At 39.5% G+C, this 14,038-nt stretch overlaps 1 protein-coding gene across 2 annotated transcripts in view; it reads right to left on the bottom strand.

Moving 5' to 3' along the window:
* Positions 1-14,038, bottom strand: part of LOC139991863 (neural cell adhesion molecule 1) — a 75,450-nt gene that overhangs the window by 44,949 nt on the left and 16,463 nt on the right. The gene's annotated exons all lie outside the window — the stretch shown is intronic.

Raw genomic sequence — 14,038 nt, forward strand, 5'->3', positions numbered from 1 at the left:
CCGAGATAACCGAGTATTACGTTTACACGAGTGTGGTTCCGTTAGCTGGCCGAGTTAATTATAAATCCAGCCGCAACGGGCTTGCAAATCGATACGGAAACGTCGTTGGAAAAGGCAACGGAGCAGAGATACGGCCACTGAAAATCCTATGGGCCAGCCACAACCGACACATTATTCACAATTCGGCGGCAGTTTGCGGGGGAATTTTGCAGGCAGCTGCTTTCTCGCGAAAAGTTCACTCGTACGAGCACGTTCGTCTAGTTTAGACTTTACATCGAAACTCAACTTTCCAACGCAGCTCGAGCTTCGTGTTTTTCGCACGCGCCGCTTATCGCTTTCCAGCGAATAGTTTCGCCATTTTTTCCTTGCCTTGCGAGAGCCAACAGCACCGTGCTCGTTTCCCCAACCGATGTCTTCCTTTTAAGCGAATTCGTCGTTCCTCGCGTTCCCTTTTTCCCTCCTTTTGCTTTATTTCGTTGCTCTTTTTCCAGTCGACGAGCACCAACCGTTCTCGCCAAGATACTCGATAATAAATCCTACAGAGTGATTTACGAAGCGATACCCATCCCACCTGCGCTCGGTCCACCTCGCCGATTCTCGTTTGCGACACCTTGCCTCGCGCAGTTTGCAAATTAATAACGTCGACAACCATAGGTTCTGTTATAAGGCTCTTGCGCTAGATGATTGCGAAATTAAGTGTTACAGGTTTGCCATCGTTCTCACGGCACCTGGATGATTATTAAAAAAGTTACCGGTAACGTCGTTGTTTTTGTCCGTCGTATCGCAAGCAATTTGTTTATGCGTCCATGCGCAATCCAAGTCCAAGTTTCCCTATTTGACGAATTTTATTCCTCTGAAATTACGCAACATCGTTCGATCGCCGCATTGCAAAACGATTTATTTCGGAAAGCTTGAGTAAAGATTTAAGTGTCACGTCCCGCGCTCCGCACGAGCCGTAACGAGAACAAGAAACCACTCTATACACAAATCTAAATAAACATATCAATAACCGATTTGCAATTTGAAACCGTGTTTACAGTATTTGAAGTGAAAGGCAGTTAAAGCCGCTAAAAGCTATATCTTGCGAAAATTTATCTATGTTTTTATATTTATCTAATTATGTTTTCATAATGATATTGAGACAATTTAAATTGTAAACAAAGTCGTCAGTTGAACAAACGTTGGAGATCTTCCCAAACATTTTCAAAGGAAGGACCCCGACGCTTTTCCATCTCCGACAGATATAAATAAATGTAGCGACTCAGAGAAGTCAGTATAATAATTATCCTTCGTCTATCGAATAACAATATTACCGTTCAAAGAGTTATCATTTTGTCAACCGAAGAATTTTATATCTGTCAGTCAATTGTCAATATCGAAATCGAGCAAGATTTGAATAAATCATTAGATATTGTTAAACTACTTTCAACCAGCTTTAATCCTCTCCCGTGCTAGTATCCCTGCACATAGCAGGTTAGCCGAAAAGTGGAATCGGTTTTGCCAGTAGCACTAAACTCTAGTCGACGCTACCCGTAACGTTTGAAATAAATAAAAATTTGAAATAGTCCTTAGACTATTTCTGGTGGCAGCAACTACCGTATTAATCAGAAATCCAAATAAATAATTCATACACAATAATATCATTTCAATATTTCCCTTCCGACTAAACTCTAAATCAAAAGAAAAAAATTTTTACAAAATTTCAATCTCAACTTGACTTAAAACAAATAAATACGTAACATAAGTATTAGTTTCATGTACGTAAGTATCGAAATAAGAAAAACCTTTGTTTCTTTATCGAAATATTATTTGACTTGGACTTGTATTTTAATTATTACCAGTGACGCGTACACGTTATATAGAAACGTAAATGATATAAAACTTTCCGCCCAATAATTTCGATAATTTGGAGAAAGACACTTCTAGGCGTTAATTGAATCTTATGGACGCTTTTCGTTCGCTTTCGAATTTCCGCCAATTTTCCTCGCACTTTGTATCCTTCTATCCTTAATATTTATTTATACCTGGATACCGTATCTTCAAATTTTCCTTGAATTTCACCAACTTTTCAAACAACCGAACACTCTACCAATAAAATCTACTTTGCGATTCTAATGGTTTACGATTAGACGATTTCCATTAGCCACGCGGATGATGTATTCGTCGATCGTGATTAAAGCAAAGGCGGAAAGACCAGGGTACGCAGAAAGCGACTGCGTGAATACGAATTTCATAAATCACGTAACAGCGATCGACGACGCCATTTGTACATCCACCGAATTTCGCGAATCGTATAACCGTGGCAGGTTGAAAAATCATGCGACGTCGCGCGAAATGTGCTTTGCTTTTTACGCGCGTGACCGGCGCAGCGCTGTGCCGAAATTGCAGGCGCACAGCGCCCTCGAAATAAAACGTACATGACCAACCACTTAAAATTACCATTTTCGTCTGGACCAATATTATTATTTTCGAAAAACGAGTGAATCGAATAACGATTCCGCCATTTCCATAGAGTGAACAGTTGGATCGAATGAAACTTTGTTGCGAAGGAAGCTTTCCAGGTTTAAAGACGTTTTCCCATTCTGCGATTGTTGCCTTTTTATAAGCAAAGTACAGTATACACGATATATCGCATTTTGAATATGATTATTGCACGCTACTTTAAACCAGTCAGTTTTAAACAACTGTAGTGTGCACGTAAACTTACTGTTACGACCGTTCGCGGAGAGACGTAAGTTCCCCTGTTTCGGTTAAGATAACAGAGGTGGTTCGATGAATTTAAGGCTGTATTAACAGGTTAATATAGCTTGTATTTTTAACAATAAATTGTATAATAATAAAAGCGTCACAAATTATTTAGCGATAAATACGGTTAATGCGTTACAGAAATTAGACTCGACTTTTTGATATCTCTCGATATTCGTTAGACTTAGCGACTTTATTCGTCAGACCTCTCGATGTATGCAGTTAGAATCTTCCAAAGAGACTGATTGCCTTTCGATCGTTTCTTTGTTTTTCCGGGGAGACGACCCCCGCTACGCTATGCCACCTTCTTTGCGAGAATAAAATAACGGACCGAAATCGACGTTTCTGAATGCGCTTGTCACACATTCAAGAAGACCACCCGCTCGAGAAGGGCCGCTCGCTCAGTAACCGGATAGATTAAACACCCTGCATGCCACAGCTATCGGAACAATAACTAAAAAGGCGCCTCTGACACACACACCCGACGGTGGCCCCTCCAAAGGGACTATAGACCCTCGATAGAAAAACCCTCCTAAACTAGCGCTCGAATCAGTCCGTTGTAACATTTCAAACCAGTCTGTTCTAACATTCCGAAGCATTCCGTTGTAACGCTTGAACCGTCACTCTGTTGGATTTCTATAACAAATTTCATTGTCGCGTACGAAGTTCAATTTTCTTCAACCCCATTCGTGAAAGAATCATTTCGTTCGAACCGCGACGCGAGGAGATTACCGGCGATCCGTTAATTTCGCGATTTCTTGTGTCTCCGACGTGACACGTTCGTCGATACATTGTATATTGTCCGTCGGGCAGATAAAACGATCCGTCTGCGACGCTGTAGGACCGCGAGCGACGAAATACCAATACCAAGCCTCGTGGCGTAACACTTACGATCAGTGAAAGGGAAGATACTATTCGTTTATTATTAGTTTTAATATCTTTGACAGAAATAATTTCACGGATGATTTGTCTTTTATATATAAAAATATAAAATATATGGTACGTTTAACATCATCATCGGATTAATTCCTTAACGACAAATGATCACCTACTTTAATGACAGCTATACAACTATAGCAACTATAATGGCTAACTGCGAAACTTTCTTTGTATAAGAATCACTGTTGTCGCTAAACTGTTTACAAAGATTTAAGTAACTTTTGGAAAGACGATAAATTACACGATGTAACAAAACAAACTTGGCACGAACGGTATTCGTCCCATACCGCGCTGCAACTATGACGCAGCTGGTAGATAAATGAGACAAGGGAAGGTTTTTACGTTTCTTAGTTTCCAATTTTTATCATTTTTGTTCCAGTAAATTATCTAGTTACAAACGTGTTAAAATATACTTTTGTTCCCCTCCTTTACATATTGCAAGATGCATTGAAAGAAGATACAATGCAGGATAAACATATTTTCTTTTATTTAATTTCTCTCATGAACACTTCCTAAAACTTAGTATCATAAATGTAGATATACATTTAGAAAATTAAAAGTAAGACCAAAATTGCCAAAACAATTCCCTCGATTCGTCGTTTTATTTTCAGCGTGCTTTCTCTGCCGAGCTAAGCTCGCGGATTTCAGTCCTAGGATACGTATGGAATTACACTGTGAGCGAAAGTTTTCCCCGATCTCAAGTACTACGAAAAGTCGCCTATTTTTAACATTTTAACCTTTCGCTGCACAACAGAAATTCGTGCGAACTGGATGCGTGTATTACGAAATGTTTCCGGTTATCTCCGGTTGCCGATCGTTACGCCGCGTCTCGCAGGGTACGTATACTGAAACCTATTTTTTCATACCGTCCCGGTTGCCACGTAACCCCTGGCACAATGTGCACGCGAATGATATCCCGAGGGAAGCGTCTTCCCTTTCACCTGTACTATATACGTAAATACTTATTTCTCCTGAGGTGGCGTCACATGGCGTCGCAACCAGCTTCTCCTTGTCCAGAATTCGTATCACGCCTTCTAAACTCTCTTACGTTAAACACGATATCGGCGTTTTTCATCTTTTTCACAACGTCGCTTGATTAACTTCTCAGACATTTCCATATATCCTCGCGTAATATTTTGACCGAAAGTTGTTGGAGTTATCGTGGTTGATCTAAGAAAGCAGTGGAAGAAAGAGACGAGCAGATCGATGCATTGAACGAAGGACTGGAATCGATGGTCAGTCAAAAAGGTTCATTGGAACAGACAGAAGTCACGAAAGAGCAGCTCAAGAGGGAAGATGACTAGGTATTAACATCTAGATGGTTGAAAACTAGAAACTAACGCCAGCTTTGGATTCCGACGTTCAAACTTAAACACGCAAAGTAAAATTACATTATACAAGACCGTATTAAAACCTGTTTGGACCTATGGAATCCAACTATGGGGAACAACGAGTAATTCCAACATAGAAATTCTTCAACGATTCCGATCGAAAACCTTAAGATCCCTGATAGATGCACCTTGGTACGTCACCAACGAAACGATACATCACGACCTCGAGATACCCACAGTCACAGAAGAATTATCCAAATTCAGCAATAGACACAGCACAAGAGTTAACAACCACCAAAACCCTCTAATTACTCAACTGCTCGACACGTCGGAACAGATCCGCAGGCTAAAAAGACATTACACCTTAGACCTAAGCGCTGGATTCAAATAGAATCAAACATACTATAAACACTTATTAATCATGCCATAGTACCACGTCGGATAAATTTACTTAAAATTCTCTAACGAGAATCGATTGTAAAATAAACGCAAATAAAAAAAATTCTGGTCTTTTAGTTTTCTCAAGCACCGAAGCCATCGACAGCGCATAGACAAAAGCGTGCGGATCTGCATCAGCTCAATTATATTCCGAACTTTGTATTTACACTCTAGTTTCAAAATATACATTTTCTACCTTACAATTTATCCACGCGTTCCTTTGTATTCACGTACATCTAATAACCTGAAGAAAAGTGATCAACAGATAGCGGATATTCGTGCAAATTCCTATCTTTACGAACGTAGGTAACTGAAAAAATGGCATTCAAGTAGGAAATTGTTTTATATCTTAAAAATTGCTTCGACTATTACGTCTTGCGTATCTTTCCATATTCCGTATATTCTGTGTATCGTTGCTGTTAGAATTTAATTTTGAAGTTAAGATTAATAATCTGTGGAAGACACAATGTTGAAATAATATTCAGTGACGTTTATTAAACGGAACTACAGAACCTGATGTATATAAGCGAGTGATATAATTAACAACGTATACAAGAATCGTTGATTGTTGGCCAGTTACTCTCAGATTAGACTTAGGTAGTGACCCATGATCCCTTAAATACTTTGAGCCTCGCTCTCTATACAGTAACGAGTATGACCTGTGTAAGTGTCCCTCTCAAATGCCTGTGTAGGTGTCTGTGTAAGGGTTTTGTGCCTATGCGTGAAATATCGTTTTATTCCAACAGTTGCGCTATCAAACGTTCCATAAACGTACGGAAACTGGCAGACAGGCTAGCGATCAATCATCTTCGCACTTATACGCAAGTACAAATTTTTATCTCTTATCCTGTATAAACGTTATAACTGTTGGAGCAAATAGCTTTTCCGTCTTCTGAATAACATCACTTCCTTTCAAAATCCTAGATTCGTAACATTCTTCTGTGTTTAAGCCTCTGTGGCTTTCCTACGTTTAACGAACTATCCCATCGATTAACAACAATTTGTTTTCATTTCAATCGAACGAAAGCAAGTATACGTGAATAAGCGTTATCACTTTCTCGTTTATATTTTAGTGACACGATGGGAAAACAAATTGCTTTCATTTGTTAATTTCCTGCGATCATGGTCAATAGGTACCTATGCGATTGAAATTTTAACAAAACGCTTGAATGGAGAAAAATATATTTCCGTATAACCATTATTCGTACTTTACGGAAAAAACGCAATTTCAATGACCGTTTGAAGTACCACTTGTTATCGTTTTAATCGCTTTCAATGTTACGAATAAATAAAAAAATTTGGCCTCTATAAAAGTAAATACGAAGTACGTATCTACTAAATTTTTCAACTATCCTTCATAATACACATGTACATGTATATATATATACAAAAGTAATTAATGTGTACATGTATTGCTAAATACAAACACGAGTTATCGGTGAAAAGTTTCATAGCCATAGTTTATAAACATTAGATCAGTGAATAAAAAATATTGCGTTTTCCAATAATATTTTAATATCGTGTATTTAATGAAAATAAGGTATAAACCTCAGTGACCTTGACCTTCGATTATGTCGTAGAATAAAGAAGAAAGTCGTGGTTCAAAAGTTATGAGAAAGGAAAAATTGTACGCGTTACGTTACATTTACTCCAGAGAATAAGTAGTTAAAAATGAAATTGCATACGTGCGTGGAATTGCGATTCTTAGATCGAGGTTAGGTCAACTTGGCTTTTGGATGAAAAATCGCGAACTTTGCTTTCATCGACTCGACGCTACATCGAATAATAATACGACCTCGAACAATTCTTCCACTCTTTCTACGAACGAATATTTTCTTTTAAATATAAATTCGCTAAAGTATACATAGCACGGTAGCGCGGAATTTTCGCCTTGACGTCACGCCAGTACGTACTATGTGCTGGATATATGCACCAGTAGCCGGATCCAGGAAATTGCACGAATGGTTGACAGTGAGACGAACGTATCCTTGTCCCTTTAAACGCTCACGTGTCTGCCAATGGCTGGAGACAATCGTGACTTCAAGATATATTCGTTTCTTTGCAGCCGTTAATAATACGTTTCACGCGTTATAGGACAGCGGCTCGATAAACATTTTCCTCGTCTCTCTTCCCGTGCCATCGAACATCCATTAGTCACTAATTAAACGTCCCTTGTTCCGCTTCCGCTTGCCACCAATTTATGCTTCCTCCATTCTTATTATTGTTTGCTCCTCGCCAACTATTTCCTCGTTGTTAGCACCCGCCCATGAGACACGTAGCTGCCAAATAAGGAGCATCCTTGAAAAGTACGATTAAAACTATCGTAGAACATAACTGCCGACAGTATTTTCGCTTCTACGTTCGATTCCCCTTGAAGAAAAATCTGACGAGATGGTTGAACGATTAAAAGATTCGCTATGGAACGACTGCATCCTGGAAATTGAGATTGTTACGTGGAAACCACGTATCTTGGTACGGGCTAACTGTAATCGTGCACTGTACACGCCGTCTTCTCCGATGTGCGCGCACAGGATAAAATAAACGCCGACGACCGAATCAAGAAGCAATTTCTATTTAAATTTGCATCATTTCCACGTCGGACACGATTTATACCGATTACGAATTACTTGCTCTTCGGTCGAAAAGCCCGACAATTTATCTTTATCGTTGCGGATTGATAAAAATTTATGTAAATAGATCGTAGACATTGTAATCGCGAGAAAATCCGAAGGTAACTGGTTGCAAGAAACGCCGAGACATGGCGACGAAAGCGTCAAAGGTGAAGCAAAAAGGTAAGTTGGAAGTTGAAGCGAGGTTGAGCGAGACGAGGAATTGTAGTTCGAAGTTAGGTAAATAGCGAGTAACAGAAATCATTTAGGTATTCGTGTCCTCGTGTACGTATATCGCAGTAAACGTAATGCGAAAAGTAGTTTGCTCTTTGTCGTAACTTTTGAAACACGATCGTTCCACGTCTCGGACAAAGTGCACGTAACTCAGGACCCTCCGTAGCACATCCGAAATTGAAGAAAAGCGGAAAAGGGTCTCCCTTTCCCATGATGGACGATCGTCGAAAGTAACTCCCATATGATTCGATGGACTTTCTCAACGACTGTCTTTCGTCGTTACGGATCGTTCGAAGAATTATCTTCTCTCGCAAGTTTCTTTCTTTCGATCGCTAATAAATACGCGCTCGGTTTTCCAAACGTAAAATCTCTTCGTAAGACGCGCGATAGCAAGGAGAAAAATAGGAAATAAGTCTCGTAAGAGATAATTTATATGTATAGCTTTAATAACTCGTATCGCAACAGGAAATCCTCGCCGCAAACTTGACCAACACCGGAGAAAAACTTCTGCGAATAACTCGCGATACTTTGGCTGTTGCGTCGCAACGAGTAAAAACTTGGCATACTATAGGTGCAAACATAATTCATCGAAACGGTGCGGAACGTGCGCAAGTTTTTTGAAAAAAAAAATCACAGCTCGTTGGCGGAAAATTATATCTCCGCTTAACGAACGGCATAAAATTCGTAAGCTCGATTCCCCGTCGCGTCCAACGTGCGTTTAAATATTTAAAAGCGTTTTCTCTGGCTGCTAGGTACTAAGCTGCACCACGCCAACACCGTTCCGCGGGTAACGTCATCTCCTTCCGCGTATTCGCCACCATTTCCGTCGAGGTTTGTACTCGCAGCTCCCTCTTTATTCCTGATCAAGGAACAAGGAACACCCATGGAGCGCAGCGTTCGTGTTCTATGAACTTCCCTCGTCCGCGCTAGAAAACTTCGGAAGCGGAAGCAGTTAAAAGATAGAAAGTCCGCCACCGCTGAAATTATTTCAGCTGTCCGTTTATTTGAAATTTGTCGCAGCAAAGGAAATGCTGCGTTGTTCTAGACGTTTCTCGCAGCCTATTGCCGTTTCGTTGCGCGTTTTACATAAAACATTTTAATTTGAATATTTGGACGATGCGCGTCCGTGGAAAAAGAAAGCAAATTGAAGGTACGCTGATGAAAAGATGTAAAATATAGTGATAACACCATGTTGAAATTAACAAGAGGATGATCGAATCGTCGATGAGAATTTTATGGTTGTATCAAGTACCGAGGAGAATGTTTTGTCTCTTATAGAATTGCTGAATTTTCCATCGAACCAATGCTTTGTAACTTTCGTATTAAATGTGATTTAACGTTGGAAATATTAAAAATGCCGGGATTTAAAGTTTAAAAGATTCACGCGTATGGCGAATGTTTCCCAATATCGAGTAGATCAAACAGGGATAGCGACGAAAATTAAAATTTGCGTCGCGCTTTTACTAAATTCTTTCAAATGCTTGTTCAGAAGATTGTCATTTACGAAGCAGAAGAAAATTCGTATTAATAACGCCAGTCTCATTTGCAACATATATTTAACGAAACTGTCAATTGGAAATAATGTAAATAAGTCTGCGCGTATAAACTATTGGATATATATGTATCTATATGTGAACATTTCTTTATTAAAAACCTATCGATTCGTTCTTTTTTGTTGGGAGAATTTGATTGCTTTTACATTTACGTGTTTCAATTTCTCATAAATACGTAACAAGACCGCAGTTTATTTATAACCGGCGGTACAACTTTATTTCCCGTTAACATATGGAAAATCACGATAAACGTTCTCTATATCCGGCATGATAAAAATTTTCAAGAAAGAACAATTGTTCTTGAATACGGTTTTTTTTAAATTATAATGACTCTAATGTTTTCATCGAGTATAACCGAGGAAAATGGTAGAGCAGCGCGCAACAACGACGTTACCTTCGCGTCGTTACAACAAAACCTTCCAACGAGCAACGTGTACGTATGTGGCTCGCGTGTCGAAGATTATTCGATATCAAAGCTTTTAGAGAAAAGAAATAGCCACGGAATGTAATATTTCGTGAAATATATTAAATCCGGCTGTCTAAGTCGACCGTGGCGCGCGATCTAATTTTTGCACGATCGTGCGTTTTCTACGGAGTTTGGCCCCATCGTAATGTCGCGGATTTATTGCAATTTCGCGTTCGAAGGTAACCAGAAATGCTAGCTAAGTATGTACTTGGGTCTTAAGTTGTTGCATACTCGCGTTTCTGTACGGATACCTTGACACGGTTCACGCGCACGTTACCATCGTCACCGTGTTACATACGTACATCGTAATCTTTCCATCGCGACGATAAATTATCGTTTGAGACGTTTTCGTTCAATGTGCAAAGAGATTCGAGGAAATACCGCGGATCCAGCGGAGAACTCGCGGGTAATTTGGCTGCTATGTACTTATAGCATACGCAAAGGCATACAACAATGGCAGGCGATATAACGATAATATTTAACGAATAAAAGAATTTATTGTACCCGCTGTGTTCGGATAATTTGTCACGGAACGGTATTCAAAATCCGTACAAATTCTTACCACGCCATTTGGATCAAATTGTAGAGAACGATGGCCATAGAGTGAAAAAAGGAACTAGTAAAGGAGTGCGTAAAGGAAAGAGAGAGAAACTAGGGAAATGACCAAGAAGGGAAAAGAGCAAGAAAGAGAAGGAAGGAACCAGAAGAGGTGAGAAATGGAGGGACACGAAGGGAAGCAAGAGAAGAACAAGAAAGGATGACGGTAGAGCAAATTATAGAAGAAAGGAGAAAGAGAGAAACAGAAGAGAGGGAAAAAGGATAAAGGAGTCAAAATATAATAAACGTTATAGAAAAATAGCCAAAATACTTAGAAGGGAGGATGAAGCGGAAGGACGGATAAATACTAGCAAGATTAAGACGTGGAAACGAGACCAAAGCGAGGGAATACTGGAAAGAAGAAGACCCGAGACACGTAACAGAAGAACGCGAAATAACGAGAACACCAGGGGAAACAGAAAAAATATTACACGAGACGGGAGAAGGAATAATGGAACTGAAAAGAATAATGGAGAAGAGAAGGGCGATACAAGACGGGGAGGAAGGACCATAAGGAAGCACGGCAAGGAGGCAAATGCCCAAAAGTTGCCATAATTATAGAGGGGAGATAAATACATAAGAAAAGAGTTTAGATAGATATAGACAAGGAAAAGAGTTTAGAGCTTAGTTAGATAGATACAAGGGAGAAGGCAATAAGCTGATAACGCCATAAGAATGAGAAAATGTAAAAAGCGTGATAGGTAAAAAAAGATGTAAAACCGGAAACTCGTCCAAAGCCGAAAGGCACCGACTAAGCAAAAATAAATAAATAATAAAATTATAGAGAACGATGATGGTTGTATGTACGTACTCGTTATTAATTTCATATTACATAATTACGATGTAAGTTTTCTCCCTCGGTTAAACACGCGTATAAATCTCGTTATTGTGGCACTATTTCGCCCCCGGAATATACGCGTTTGCGTTATCGTGACAATATTCTATCCGTATACGATGAATATTATATATACGAGAACAAGCTAATTTGATAACAAACTCTTTCCCTCTGAGTCGTGATATTTAGAAAAATCCTAAATCGCCTCTGAGAAATGAAAGATAGCACACGTATGGTATCATTCTGGTCCGTGACTGCAGATACCTATTTATCGCAGACGTTACAAAACCATAAAAGTTTACTATACAGCACGAATAGTCGTTTCCATCAAAGTTTTCTATAACAAGAGTTCAAATACTTTGAGCAACCGGCGTTAAGTATATAAATACTGATATTTTAATTTGAATTTTTTGAAAATATAATGTATCGCGATATATAGAAAAATATCGAAAATTCATTACGAAAGATTAGTAAAAGAAATAGAATTTAATTTGCACGTAACAAAGTGTCGGATACCACTATGGAGATAGTATAAATTCAACCATCGAGGAATTATTCGCCCTGTGATGTGTCAATTTTCATGCAATTAAGGTTAAAGCGCCTTCAAAGAGGCAGGTTCGAAACCTCCCGACGCATAATGCACTAATTATTATGTCTACCGTATGTGCAATTTAACAACTATACGTATGTTTAACCTTCTCTAATAATCACCTGCGTCGGTCAACATCGTTTAACACAGGTATAACGCTTATAAATTTTAGTCGTCACCTTCATTACCTGGATTAATTAAACCTTTGCGATGTATCGATCGATTCGTGATAAAAGCTGATGAAAGTTTCACGGGTATCTTTTCTTCCCGGTCATTACCATCGTCGACTATTAACTTTGCATCGATAACGCTAAACGCGCTATAAAAGCTCGAAAGAATTCGAACAGTTTCACAAGTAGCTACATATAAGTATTTTTCTAAACATTTAAACAAACTATCCATCGATTGGAGATGGTCCAGCTATCGCGAATTATTTTATCCGATACTTGCAAAATAACTCGATAACGTGGAAAATTCATTTTTTGATGGAATAATTTATTAATCAAATTTTCAACAGCCACTGGAACTTCTCCCATAATATTACACCGTCCTTTTCACGTACAATTTATTAATAATTTATTTTATTACGTACAACATTTAGGTACATGCACGTTAACTATCTGCGATTTGTGGAAACCTGCGAATAAAGTTAGAAATATCCTAGCAAAGTTCGACAACGGAACTTTCCTTGCCAACCTAGTATTTCTATAGTATTCATACGTACTCGATATTCCAAGTACGTAGGTACTTATAGACCGTACAATCACAGCCAAATCCAATCTTTTAAATGAAATTCTTCCGGCTAATGTAAAGATCGGCTTGATCTTACATCGCCAACTAGTTACGGAACTAAAGCATTTCGAACTTGTTCTCGAAGAAACAAACATTTCAAAGCTCGTAACTTTCTAGCGTCTCTAAGTCTGCCAAGTAAGTAAGTAAGTAAGTAAGTAAGTAAGTATCTATACGGAAGAGATGCGCTCGTGTCCATCGGTTTCCGAGTCCCGAGGGAGTTCGGTAGCTTTGATTTCGAAGCCGCAGCCGCAACACACGTTACTGCCAATTATTCAACGTACACATTGTCCCATTGTGAATCAGTCGAGAGATGGTGGTCGATTACTGCATCCGAAGTGGAGTCGTTATGTCAATTTGCATAATGCATCGATTAAATAAACGGGTTGCGGTACCGTACGATGTCGTAGAGCACGGAAACCGAAGCATGCCGGCCGCAAAACAACTATTGACAGCCGAATTCTCCACACTGTCCACGTATATCGTAGCAACCATCGAACGTATTGAAATTAACGCGCCCTCCTCCCTTCTTTTTCCTTTCTACCAACCCGTCCGCTACACCTACATATACACCGTTGGTCATCGTGCACGAGCGCCAGCCTCGTCGCGAACCATAAATGCTTCATAACGATTATGAGCCTGCCGACAGCGTCATTACGGATGACTGACACCGCGGCCAGTTGTCTTTCGGCATTAATTGGAAGCGTAATTGCAACGATCGCGCCGTTTCCCGTAACATTTTGACGGATCACGTTAAATTCGTCGCGACCAGTGAGAATTTCAGCAAGGGCTGACAACCCCTCGCGCGATCGTTCGTCGGGTAAAGTTCTATTCGACGATCGACAGATTTTTATCGGTTACCTTCGATCAGCTTTATCATCGTCGCGACGATGAATATTCGATGGGTTACGAA

The sequence above is a fragment of the Bombus fervidus genome, chromosome 11, assembly GCF_041682495.2.
Source record: "Bombus fervidus isolate BK054 chromosome 11, iyBomFerv1, whole genome shotgun sequence".
In the NCBI taxonomy this organism is placed as follows: Eukaryota; Metazoa; Arthropoda; class Insecta; order Hymenoptera; family Apidae; genus Bombus; species Bombus fervidus.